The sequence below is a fragment of the Macaca nemestrina genome, chromosome 4 (genome assembly GCF_043159975.1).
Source record: "Macaca nemestrina isolate mMacNem1 chromosome 4, mMacNem.hap1, whole genome shotgun sequence".
NCBI classification, from domain to species: domain Eukaryota; kingdom Metazoa; phylum Chordata; class Mammalia; order Primates; family Cercopithecidae; genus Macaca; species Macaca nemestrina.
Window position 1 is genome coordinate 112,312,539 of NC_092128.1, and position 13,137 is coordinate 112,325,675.

General features: G+C 38.9%; 1 long non-coding RNA gene across 1 annotated transcript in view; it reads left to right on the forward strand.

The window, feature by feature from the left end:
* Positions 1-9,177, forward strand: part of LOC105494181 (uncharacterized) — a 217,783-nt gene extending 208,606 nt beyond the window's left edge. The window contains exon 13 of the long non-coding RNA XR_011622333.1: positions 8,713-9,177. This is a non-coding gene — a long non-coding RNA (uncharacterized lncRNA). The remainder of the gene's footprint in view (positions 1-8,712) is intronic.
* The last annotated feature ends 3,960 nt before the right edge of the window (positions 9,178-13,137 follow it).

Sequence of the window (13,137 nt, forward strand, 5' to 3'; positions counted from 1 at the left end):
TGTGGAGTGTCCCATGAGCTTGGACTTACAATGCTACCCAGTGAGTGCTATCCAGAAGTAGACACAGTATATTTTGGGAGCACAGGGAAGAAATGAAAACTCCATCTGTGTACAGGAAAGGGCAAGAAGTGTTTTTAAAAGGAATTAGTTTTAGTCTTAAAATATGAATAGGAATTTTCCAGGTCAGAGGGTGGGCGGAGTGGGGTTTCCAGGAAGAGGGAAGCCGTGGGCATACACACAGCGGCAAGAAAGCTGAGAAGGAGTTGGGACGCTGCAGATAATTGCAGGGGCGCCCACTGCACACTGAAGGCCGGCTGGATTGGACAGGCCTCTCTTATTTAAGAACAGCATCTTTCCAAACAGAGAGGACAATTTTGCCTTCAAAATATCTCTAATTCTCACAGATATTTTGACTTAAAATTATTTCAACAAATGTGAACTAATGACCCAAAGTTCACCTGGTCACTAGACTTAAATGTGAATCAGATCAAAATTCATGTTCAAATTTGAATGGCTCCAAGTGTTCCTCCATCCTGACAGCCCCACCACCCATGACACACAGCCCGGCTCTCAGTGGGAAGCTTCTCTTGTGGCTAATGCCCCCTGTTACCTCTGGGAGCCCTGAAGGATGCCTCTGACATGCCCCCTCTGGGCCATCTGCTGCTTCATGCCGTGGTCTCCTGGCCCCTGCAGCCTCCAGGCTGCCTGAAGGAGCTTCCAGCTGGCTCCTGGGGCGATAGCTCAGGAGTGGGTTCTAGAATGGTAGAGCGGCCTCACCTTTATCATCTTAGTCCAGGGAGATGATGCTTACTCCCAAAGCCTCACAAAATGTACTTTGAAAACAGCTCTGTCAGCTTCTAAGTTTCCCTCTCCCCACAATGACCAGGCATGGCCAGGAAGCAGGCTGTCTTCATTCTCCTCTGGCCCTAGCCTGCTCACAGCATTGGTCCTTCCCCCTTCCCAAGTGCAAGAAGAAAGCCTCCTGTGTATGCATGAAGGAAAACAAATGGGGAGGAGGCCAAAAAGCCAGAAGGTCCAGTGAGGGCTTGAATTCTGACTCTGGGGAAATGAGAAGGAGGGGGAAATATGGACTCTCCTCTCAGGACCTAGAAAGGAACTGGAGACATAAGATGCAATGAGTATAAACATGAGCAGAGAGTGAAAATGAAGCCCAAGGCTACATAGAAAATATCTTGAAGGGCTACAAGTTAATGGTCTATTTTGTTTTATATTATTTTATTGGACAGAGGAGTAAGAGGAGGCGCATTTTAAAGAATAGTTAATGTATTTGTATTTAACTTTTGGAGTTGATAATTCACATGGTTCAAAATTCCAAATGGATGAATGAGTATGCAATAAATATTTCCTGTCTCTGTGCCCAAACACTCAGTTTCCTCCCTATAAACACCCAACATTAATTGTTTTTGCATATCCTTTAAGAGACATGTACAAGCAAATGCTTATACATATGTTCCCCTTTTATTTCACAAATGGTAGCATATTTACACCAAATTCTACACTGGACTATTTCCATTTAAGAATGTATCTTGAAGATATTTTTATACTGACTGCTGTGGTCCAAATGTGTCTCTCTAAAATTCATATATTGAAATCCTGACCCTCAAGATAATGGTATTTGCAGTAAGTGACTTTGGGAGGTGATGAGGCCGTGGGGAGAAGCCCTCCAGAACTGGAATTATGCCTTTATAAAAGAGGCCCCAGAGAGACCCTTCCCTCTTCTACCATATGAAGACATAGCTAAAAGCCTTCTTCTATGAACCAGGAAGACGCTGAATCTGCCGGCAAGTTGACCTTGGACTTCCCAGCCTCCAGAACTGTGAGAAATAAATTTCTGTTGCTAATAAGCAACCCAGTCTATGGTACTTTTTTATAGCAGCCCAAAAGAACAAAAACACTGTTACATAAAGATGTCCTTATTCTCTTTTATAGCTACATAATATGATTCCACTGTGTGAATGTCCAAAGGTTTCTTTAACAAGGCCTATTTATAAGTATTTTCATTGTATACAATCTTTTGCTACTCAAACAATGCTTCAGTGAATAGCCTTGTGCAAATGTCAGTCCATTAATGAATGAGTTTATCTGTGGAATAATTTCCTAGAAGTAAATGTTGGGTGAAATGGTGTGTGCAAAATTTGTAATTTTGACAGGTATTACCAAATTACCCTCCAAAAATATCATTTCAATTAACACTTCCACCAGTAGTGTAAGAGAGTGTCTCTTCCCCACACTGTCATTAACATTATCAAATTATTTGCCTTTTGTCATTTATATGAAAGATAAAAAACAGTCACTCAGGGTATGGTAATTTGAGTTTCTCTTGTTCTGAGTAACATTGGATATTTCGTTTCCAGATTTTATAGAGCCATTTATATATGCTTTTTCTATGAAAAATCTGTCACAGTCTTTGTCTGCTTTATTATGGTGTTGCTAATATTTTGTTCTTTTGTATAGCTCTTTCCATAGGAGGAGAGAAAGAAGCCCTGGTCTATAATATGAGATACCAGTTTGGGACACCCTTCATTTGATTACATTTATGTAACATTTTGTCTATGCAGAAGATTTTTGGTTTGATGCAATTGGTGGATTAGTCTTTCATTTGTGGCCTCTAAATTTTGTGTCATAGCGAAGTCCTGGCTGGGAGCAGTGGCTCATGCCTGTAATCCCAGCACTTTGAGAGACAGAGGCTGGTGGATCACCTGAGGTCAAGAGTTCAAGACCAGCCTGGCCAACATGGTGAAACCCTGTCTCTACTAAAAAATACAAAAGTTAGCCGGGTGTGGTGGTTGTGCTCCTGCAGTCCCAGCTACTTCGAAGACTGAAGCAGACTTGCTTGAACCTGGGAGGCAGAGGTTGCCGTGAGCCGAGATTGCACCTGTGCACTCCAGCCTGGGCAACAGAGCTGACTCTGTCTCGGGGGGGGAAAAAAAAGAAGTCCTTCTGAGTGCTAATGTATTTGGGAAGAAAAGAAAAGGTATTTGATTTTCTAAAATAACTTTTTAGTACTTCTGAAGATAATCATATGGCTTTTATCCTTAAATCTATTAATAAGATATTTACTAATAGACAATCTAATGTTGAATCATCCTTGTATTTATGGAGTAAGTCCAGAAACTGATCATAGTATATATTATATTTGAGTGTGCTGTTGGATTCATTTATTCATTTTATTTATTTTGTACAAGTATTCAAAAGGTGAGATCCTTCTTATCCTTTCAAAGTTTGCTATACCATTTCTATATTGTCTGGCTCTGTATCCCTCACCTTCTGTTTTGTTGACTTAATTTCCATATTTTTGTACTACAAATAAGTAGATTCAATTGTCACTCCCAAAACTTCTCTTACAGATTTTCCTCAAGAGCTCATGAGATCAATATTTTTGGAATATGCTAAAGACTATCTGGGTTATTTTTTGTATAGTAAAAACAATGATTTGACTATAAATTTGTAAGTATGATGCCTTGCTTCTAACAGTGAATGAAGCTGTGGAGAGGACTAAGCCAGCCTTATTGGTCCCCTTATAAATAACCTTATGAGGGGAGAGTGAGCTGATTTAGATCTTTTTAAAGCCCAGTAAGTTTACCAGAATCTTGAAATGGATCTGTTTTCCCTATGGTACAGAGTGCCCCTACAATATCTAAGTTTAACTCCTCTCATTTTATGAGTTATCTTTTCTTTTCTTTTTTTTTTTTTTAATTTATTTTTTTGAGACAGAGTTTCACTCTTGTTACCCAGGCTGGAGGGCAATGGCACAATTTTGGCTCACTGTAGCCTCTGGCTCCCAGGTTCAAGCAATTCTCCTGCCTCAGCCTCCCAAGTAACCGGGATTGTAGGTGCCTGTCACCACACCTGGGCTAATTTTTTGTATTTTTAGTACAGATAGGTTTTGCCTTGTTGGCCATGCTTGTCTCGAACTCCTGGCCTCAGGTGATCCGCCCACCTTGGCCTCTCAAAGTGCTGGAATTACAGGTGTGAGCCACCACACCCGGCCTTGAGTTACCCTGAGTTCTGACTTGAATATTGGTTCTGTTGCATTCCTTCAGTTTCTTCTTTAGGAGTTCCCATTAAGCATGTCAGATCACCTTTGCTGTCTTCCAGACTCATCAGTTTCCCTTCAGTTTTTGTAATGCTTTATTTTCAAGTCATTTTACTCAATTTTGTCACTTCTGTTTCTGTCTCCTGCTGGGATTTGAGCAGTGTCCATCCCTCCTTGTGTTTCTTTGGGTTTTACCTGCATTTCTGTGGTAGGTTCGATTTTTTTCCACATCCTCCCTTCACCCTCTCTGGTGTTCCTGCGGTCCCTTCCCTCAGCTCTAGCATTTCACCGTTACTCATAATAAAAAGTTTGCATGAAATTCTTTATCTGATGCATGGCAAGCTGTTTTTTCTGAAATTGTTTTTTATCTACCACTTTTTCCTATCTCTTTTCTCATTTTGCTATGGTATTTTGGTTTAGATCCTCTGTTGGTTCTGTTTTGTTTTGTTTTGTTTTTTTCATCATTCATCATTAAAAGCTGAGATTTTCCTAAACAACTAATTGCAGGAAGTTCATGTGCCTAAGAGCCGGGGGCATGGACCACACTAGTAGAAACATTTCCCATGATTCCTAGTTTTCCATGAGTTTGGCCTTTATTCTCTCTCCGCTCAGGATAATGAGCAGCTATTGAATTTTCCCATTGCAAAGTCTTTCTCCTCCTAAGTCACGTAAATAAATTGTTTTCTGCAGATATGGCTTTTCTATATGTCCTCAAACAGCCCAGCCTATCCTATCAACACCAAGTCAGGAGAGAGAAGCAGCTGCAGATGGTGCACACCAAGGTTCCCACTATTGCCAACCTTGTTTTGGAAAACGAGGTTTCTGATGACTCTTTTTGAGATTTGCAGCTCCAGTGTCCTTTCTCTCCAGCATCTTCTCCAGGCTGCCCTCCATGTATCATATGTCAATTGATCACCCCTGCTTTTGGCAGCACTTTCAAATATTCTGTTTTCTGGGCTTTTAACTGTCTCCTGGTTTCACCCAAAAGCAGATTTCCATATCTGTTTCTTGTTCTCCTTGGTACTTGAGATGACTTACCAGAAGAGAAGGGGTAATACAAAAAAAAAAAAAAATCTCAGTAAAACTATTCTATTTTTAATAAAATTCAAGCAGAAATAATTTTTTAAAAAAGATAAAATACAGTGCTTTTAAGAACTCAGAATAATGGGTACTGTCAAATTCTACAAAGTAGAAGAAAAAATAGTAAAAACCCATTTGTAAGTCAATTGACAATTTTAACAGTTTATGTCAAAAACCTTAAAATGTTTATACCCTTTGACCCAGCAGTTTCAAAATAATAACTACAAAGATGTTCAATAAAGCATTACTTATAATAGCAAAAGTACAGAAATAGATGAAAAGTTCAATAATAGGGTGAAATGATTTATAGTTCATCCCCATGGAGTTGGAGATGTGTAAGATCATAGAACAAAGTTAATGTTATAAGTCCATATGTGTAAAATAAGTAAAAGGAAAGAAGAAAGGAAAGAAAGAAGGCAGTCAGCCAGGGAGGTAGAGGAGAGAAGAGAATGAGGAAGAAAAAAGAAAGAGGAAGATAAGATGGATAAAGAGAGGAAGGATTTATACTATAATATTAACAGAGATACTTTTGGAGAGATGAAGCTACAGGTATTTTGAATCTTTTCTTTGGGCTTCTCTATATCTTCTAAATTTTCCAAAAAAAAAAAAAAAAACTAGTAGTTTAAGACCTATGCTGAAGCAGACATATCTTTTGCCTCACTCCTTGCCAACACACAAAAATACACTCCGCAATGTCCCAGACCATGGTGCCACTGCTTTCCTCTATTCTCACTCTTGAACCCAGAATCTCAGCTAAAATTGTTAATGTGCTCCACCTGGTCCCAGAGGTCTAACTCAACAAAGAAATGCTCTAAGGAGAATTTGACTCTTAGTTTTCAATAGAAAACATTGATAGTAACTATTATCTTTTGTGAAACAAAAATATACAGTGCTTTTAAAGATCTAAGTTAAGCAACTCATAGACAATAAAGTAACCCGACAGACTGTAGTGAGATGAGTTTGGGTTAAGAAGGCTGTGTCAGGTATTTCTTATCATCCTTCTGAGTCTGCACCCTCTTGAACTAACCTCTCATTACACAATCGTGTATGTTTCGAATGGTATCCTCTCTTAGGTTAGGAAATGTACTATACTTGAGCACTATGTATAATTGTTAAATTTCACATGTAAAGAATGGATGACGCTTGAGCAACTATTCTTATGTAGGGTTAGCTTTTCCACTTCCATCTCAACTATGCACAGATCCACGTGTGTTATAGGTGATTTTGGGGGATATTAATTGAAGGTTTTCATTCCTGGAATAAAATGGCTCTAATGTCTTGTAGCCACCACCCATCTCTTCCCCCGTTGAGTCAAATGTATTCTGGTGTAATTTGAGTGTCTGTCTCCTGATCTTTTTAATGTTTAGGCATGTAATGACCACTCTGATATGGGCTTGCAAGGACAACATACTGACGCTAAAGAAAATTACTAGCAGAAGAAAAGGAACAAGATACCTTTGGGTGCTCTTGTAAAAATTAAAATTCATGGAAGATGGCACCATCTGTCAAGCCCTCCGAATGCTTTCACCAATGACACCATCCGTAGCTCCCAGCCCTTCAAACCCATGTCAACACAGATTACTCTTCCTTTTTTTGAGATGGAGTCTCACACTGTCACCCAGTCTGCAGTGCAGTAGCTTGATCTTGGCTCACTGCAACCTCAACCTCCCAAAGTGCTGGGATTACAAGTGTGAGCCACCATGCCCTGCAGATTACTCTTCTAAAGTTCCACTTCCTTTTCCCTCTCTTTCAGACTACCTGTTGATTACTTTAAATTCAGTGCCTTCTAGACTCAAGAGTACTGTATGTGTTACGGGGAACCACTCCCTGAGACAGTGTGGTAAATGATCAGGGGAACTCTGATCATGGCAACTGATTCCAAAGCATCAGCATGGAAGCCAAGCCTTTTCCTTGTCCACACTAAGGGGTAAATGTGGAGAAACAGAAAGAAATCTGTCCCCTCACACCCTAACAATAAACATACCAAGTGTGTAGATATTATTATGGCTACATTTCACTTACTTATCAACTGTTATAAAATTATCCAACCCTATTTAAAACATAAGTCCTATCTCAGACTCTAGAAAAGTCCCTCTGATATGGAGAATCATTTGTACTAAATACAACTGAGATAAGAGAGAGGAGCCCCCAGAAAGGCATTTGCATAATCATCCTAGAATTCTGCCTAAATGTAAAATGGCAGAGTTTGAGAGCAGAAGATCAGAGAATTAAACATAGAATTACATTACCAAATTCGGAGATGCAGGATGAGTCTCAACGGATAGCCCAGAGGCTGTCTGTGGGGGAAACAGAAAACTGGTTGCCCTCGGTTACAAGCTGTGAGCACTCTCATCGGTGGCTTGGGATCACTGTCTTCATCCCAGGACCGTCTGGCTCTCCATCCACTCAGCATTCTACAGAAACCCATCAGGGCTGTGACTGGGGGCCTTGCCAGGATTGGACTTGATATTTAAGATCGTCAGTTGTCTTTTCCCCTCAGATGGTTGTGTCCAAAGTTTAAAACAATATTTTCTTCCTAGGAAAAGTATGAACTCTTCTCTCAAAGGAGAGTTTATCAACTGAACCTTCAACAGTCTCTCTCTGGAACCAAGTTCATGGGTCCCCAAACCTACCATCACAGAAAACGAGGCACCTAGCCCGGGAGCCAAGTGTTTCATGCACAGTTGGAAGAGTACGATTGTTCCCTTCTTTTTCAGGTTTGCCTGAAATTTTCATCGCAATTCCATATTTCAAGTACTTCGCCTGAAAGAAAATATTTTTTTCCTTTGGTGCTTACTGAAAATTTAGCAAACAGTAGGAGGTGATTTAGTGTGCCCGACATATGTAGAAAATAAAATGCCTTGTTATTTTCATATCTAAATACAAAAATCCATAGAGGCTACACTTTTCAGACATTCTTGATGATTGCCATTGTATGAGAAAAATTATTATCTTTACTTCTCAGTCCAACAAAGATCAGCATGAGAGGGCTAAGCCAAACCTTCTGAAAAACTAGGAACACAGTCCCCAAAGCGCACTGGCTGGCAAACAGAGTGGGGAAGAAACAATGCAATGTTCGGAATTTGAGACGCCAGCTTTGACAGGAAGCTGATGATCAAACAAACTATATTTGTTTCTCTTTTATGTTCTCTCTGAGGAATTTGCCTTTTAAGTACTGATTTTTTTTTTTTTAATTTAATGGCATACGCTGCCCACTGACTCAGGATCTCTATCTAAGATGAAACGAAGAAGCTATCTGGATATTTCATCTTAGAGGGCCACTCATTGTCTCCTGATTATGTCATCATATCAAGGTTCATCACAGGAAGGAATATTCAGAAAGTTAAGAACACAGAAACAGTAAGAGAGCTCACCCTCAGCTGTTTTTTGAACCTAACCACACATATGTTGGTATTTACCATGTTTTTAAAAAACGCACTAAAATGGGTCAGTCAGGAATGTATAAGTACCATCTCTTCAAAAGGAGGTGTCATAGATGGCATAATTAATCTTTGAAACTTTACAAAAGGATATTGTGCTCTCAAAATCAATGTGTGTTTCTCTACCACTTCCAGGTGTTTGCAAGATTGTGATACTAGAAAAGAAAAGGAATGACAGAAAGATGGCCTCGTTTTCAGGGACTCAGTGGGCTGGATGAGGAAGGAACAAACACTTGCTGCCTTCTGATCCAGGAAAATAACCATCAGTATACCTGGCTCCAAGAGTTCTCAAATGACCCTCTAGGGGTTCGTGATGACTCATGAAAAAGTTTGCAATTGTTTGCAATGCAATGAGAGAGAAAATAATACAATGGCAATTAAAGAGGATTTTTTTAAAAGCTCAATTTATTCTGTGTAAAGACCACTACCTTACTGCTTAATTAAATACTTACTATGTTGGGGTGGTAAAATATATTTTTAATAGTATATTGATGATAGTAGAGGATGGGTTTTCACTGGTGTTTTAATATTTGTATTTTGCAAAATAAAAAGTTGGTGTTGCTGAGTTCTGGGAGCCACTGAAGGACATTGCACAACCAGAGTGGTGTTTTCCATTCTGGAGGTACATTCGAATGCCTGGGACGCTGAAGTAATACTGATGCCCACTCTCCACCCAAAATCAATCCCATTGGAGTCTCTGCAGGTGGGGCTCTGAGTCAGCATTGTTTTTAAAGTTGTCCAAGGGCAGCCAAGATTGAGAAGCTCTGAAGGAGGAGCTGGAGGGGATGTAGTGTTCTTGCCCCATCTCTGTCTGTCTTTCTGCAAAGCATTACTGCTTAACTGTTTCATAGGTGTAAGAGGTATCTATCCAGTTGAATCCTAAGATTCTAAAATATAGCTGATAATAACTTCTTTATCCTTTATTAAATCCTGTTCAGCATCATAGATACTCTCTAAATGAAAAGCAGGCCTTAAAGATTATTTCAGAAAGAATAAAAAAATGCCATGACTTGACAGTAGTAGGTTAGGTTTTAAAGGAGTGTCCCAAGAAACATTTGGTTTTCGTTTTCACGGAAACTGTTTTAAAAAGTCATTGAACTTCTCAGTATATAAGAAAATCTAAATAATAAGTAGGAGATAGTGTGGAAAGAAATGGGGTTTTAAAACATGGAAACTGAGAGAAATTGAAAAAGAGATAAATAGACAAGCTAATAAAAAATGTAAGATGATGTGACAATTGTGACACTAAAACAACAAACAAAGGGCTACAGCATGTAAGAGAAGGGGCTCCCCACAACCCATAGCCTGTAAGAGAAGGCACTCCCCACGACCCCTCAGTATCCTCCCCTCCCAAACACTGCCTGTCATTCACCCTTAAGGTATCACTGTCCTGATTTTTGACACTCATTTCCTTGCTTTTCTTTAAAATGTTAATATCTAAACATATACAGTGAATCCTCACTTGACACAGATAGGTTCTTGGAAACTGCAACTTTAAGCAAAAGGACTCTAACAAAACGAATTCTGCCACAGGCTAATTGATACAAATTCCTCTGGCATATTTCTGGTCACGAAAACATCACCAAACTTCTAAACAAAGACCCCAGACACTTCTAATAGCAAACATTGGGATAAATGTGAGTTGTATATACATTTAAGAAAGATTAATAAAAACAAATAAAATAATTACTTAATTTTTGGTGAATCACTGAGGGACAGTGTTAGTAGTGGTGGGCTAAATCAAGGAATAAATATTTACGATGTGAAAATTGTAAAGAGCACCTCCTATAAACATGTAGTTCAAACAATCACAAATAGGGCAGGCTCACTGAGAGCTTTCTACAGCATTGTTTATTGTTGTGCATTTGTACAACTATCATAGACTATGAATTTGTATTTGACAGTAATTTGTACTCATTCATTCATTTTTCAACCCGCTTATTTGAGTTCAGGGTCACCGATGGCCTCAGCCTCTGTGGCAGTTCAGAGCACAAGACAGACCCAGCCCTGTGCAGACGCCATCCCATCACAGGGCCTCTCACACCTGACCACCCTTACTCAGACTGGGACCACATAGACATGCCCATGGATCTCAAGTGCACCTGGAGAAATCCCAAGTACACATCAGTAGAACATGCAACCTCCACACATACAGTGGCCCCAGCTGGGAATCAACTTTTTTCTCATCAATGTTATGGGCAAATGATACTAAATGAAGCAAATTATTCAAGAACATGCTATACATAATAGATTGAATGATCACTTTCATTTTCTTACCCCTTCCTGTAGCCGTGGTTTTTGCTAGTCACTCCCACTAAGCCGTATACTACCTGGTCCACCGACTTTGGGCTTGTCCATATGACAGGTTTTGGCCAATAGAATGTGTATAGAAGGAGCAATGCACCAGTTCTGAATCTGGGCCTTAAGAAACTTCACACCTGTTTATCTGTCTTTCTTTCCTTTTAAATGCTTTCAAAGTGTTATTTTCTTGGGGAAAAAAGAAGACAGAATCTACAGTTCGTTAAAGAGAAAAAACTTTAATAAATATTCATCTTGACCCAAGATACTTTCAGGGAGGCAAAAGCATCATTACAATGTGACTTTTTCTTTGCTTTTTTCCTCCCTAAACAACATTATAGAGATATATTTATATGACATACAATTGACTAATTTAAATTGTACAACTGAATTATTTTTATTTTCTTCAGAGTTGTGCATTTATCACTACAACTACTTTTAGAAAGTATTCATAATCTCAAAATTTAAAACCATACCCATTAGCAATCACTCCCCACTTCACCCAAGAGGATTTATGTGTTTCTGCTTGCTGTTTTACACACAAGTTAGCATACTGGTTCAAGATGCATGTAGAGAAAACACAGAACCCACCTAGAACCACAGACGTGTAAACAACCCCAGCCCAGATCAGTCAAACCTCAGCCCAATCACAGACACACAAAAAAACACATGCTATTGTTGTATACTACTAAGATTTTTGCAGGGTTTTGTTTTGCAGCAATAGCGACTGATACAAGCAAGCCATAGACAGAAAATATTTATAAAACACAGATCTGAAAAAGAACTCTCACAGCTCAGTAACAAGAACGTTTTAAAAACCTAATTTTTAAAAATGAAAGAAAAATTTGAGCAATTATTTCAGCAAAGAAGATAGATGGGTATAAAATAGGCACAAGCAAACAGGCTCAACATCATTAATCATTAAAACTACAATGAGATACCACTATAAACCTACTAGAATGGTTGAAATATATATTAGTCAATCTGAAAACACACTGTCTTAGTCCATTTAGGCTGCCATAACAAATTAAGTGCCTTATAAACAACATAAACTTATTTCTCATAGTTCCAGAGGCTGGGAAGTCCAAGATCAAGACACCAGCAGTTTTGGTGTCTGGTGAGGGCCCACTTTCTGGTTCACATATAGCACCTTCTAGCTGTGTCCTCACATGATAAAAACAGTGACTGAGCTTCATGTGGCCTCTTTTATAAAGGCACTAATTTCATTCATGAGGATTCTGCCCTCATGACCTAATCAGGACCAAAGGTCCCAAGTCCTAATACCATTATCTTATAAGTTAGGATTTCAACATACAAATTTGGTGGGACACAAATATTGAGATCGTAGCATCAACTGTTGGCAAAGATGCAGAACAACATAAATTTTCATGGATTACTGATGGAAATACACAATGTTACAGCCCCTTTGACAACAGTTTGGTAGCTTCTTATAAAAGTAAATATCCATGTAGCATATGATCTAGCAATCTCACACCTAGGCATTTACTTGAAAGAAATGAAAACATATGTTCACACAAAAGTCTATACGTAATTGTTTATAAACACTTTAAGTCACCAAAAACTGAAACTAACACAAAAGTCCATTGTTGCAGACTGAATGTTTGTATCCCTCCAAAATTAAGACATTGCAACTCAATCTCCAATGTAATGCTATTGCAGGTGGGGCCTTTGGAAGGCCATTAGGTCATGAGAGAAGAACCCTCATGAGTGGGGTTATTCCCTGATAAAAAGGACTCCAGAGAGCTTTCTTGCCCCTTCTACCATGTGAAGACACAGTGAGAAGACAGCGATCTTGTATCAAAAAGCAGGCCCTCTTGGACATCTCAGCTTCCAGAACTGTGAGAAATAAATTTCTGCTCTTTATAAGTTACCCAGATCATTGTAGTTTGTTATAGCAGCCCAAATGGACAAGACACCCATCAACTGGTGAATACATTAACAATCTGTGGTACATTCATACAATGGAATACTATTTGGCATTAAAAAGAAATGAACTACTGATACATGAAAGAATATAGATGAATCTCAAAAGCATTATGCTGAATGAAAGAAACCAGGCTGAAAAGGCTATATAATTGATATGAGTGTATTACCAGCCTTTCATTGGTTTGGGACTATTCCTCACCTTTATCAAAATATTTCTTCTGCAAATGATTTTCCCTCTTCTGCTATACTTCAACTGCTTATATGTAAGACTTTCTCACTGAAATTTTCATAACTTTTATCTTGTATCTTCCATCC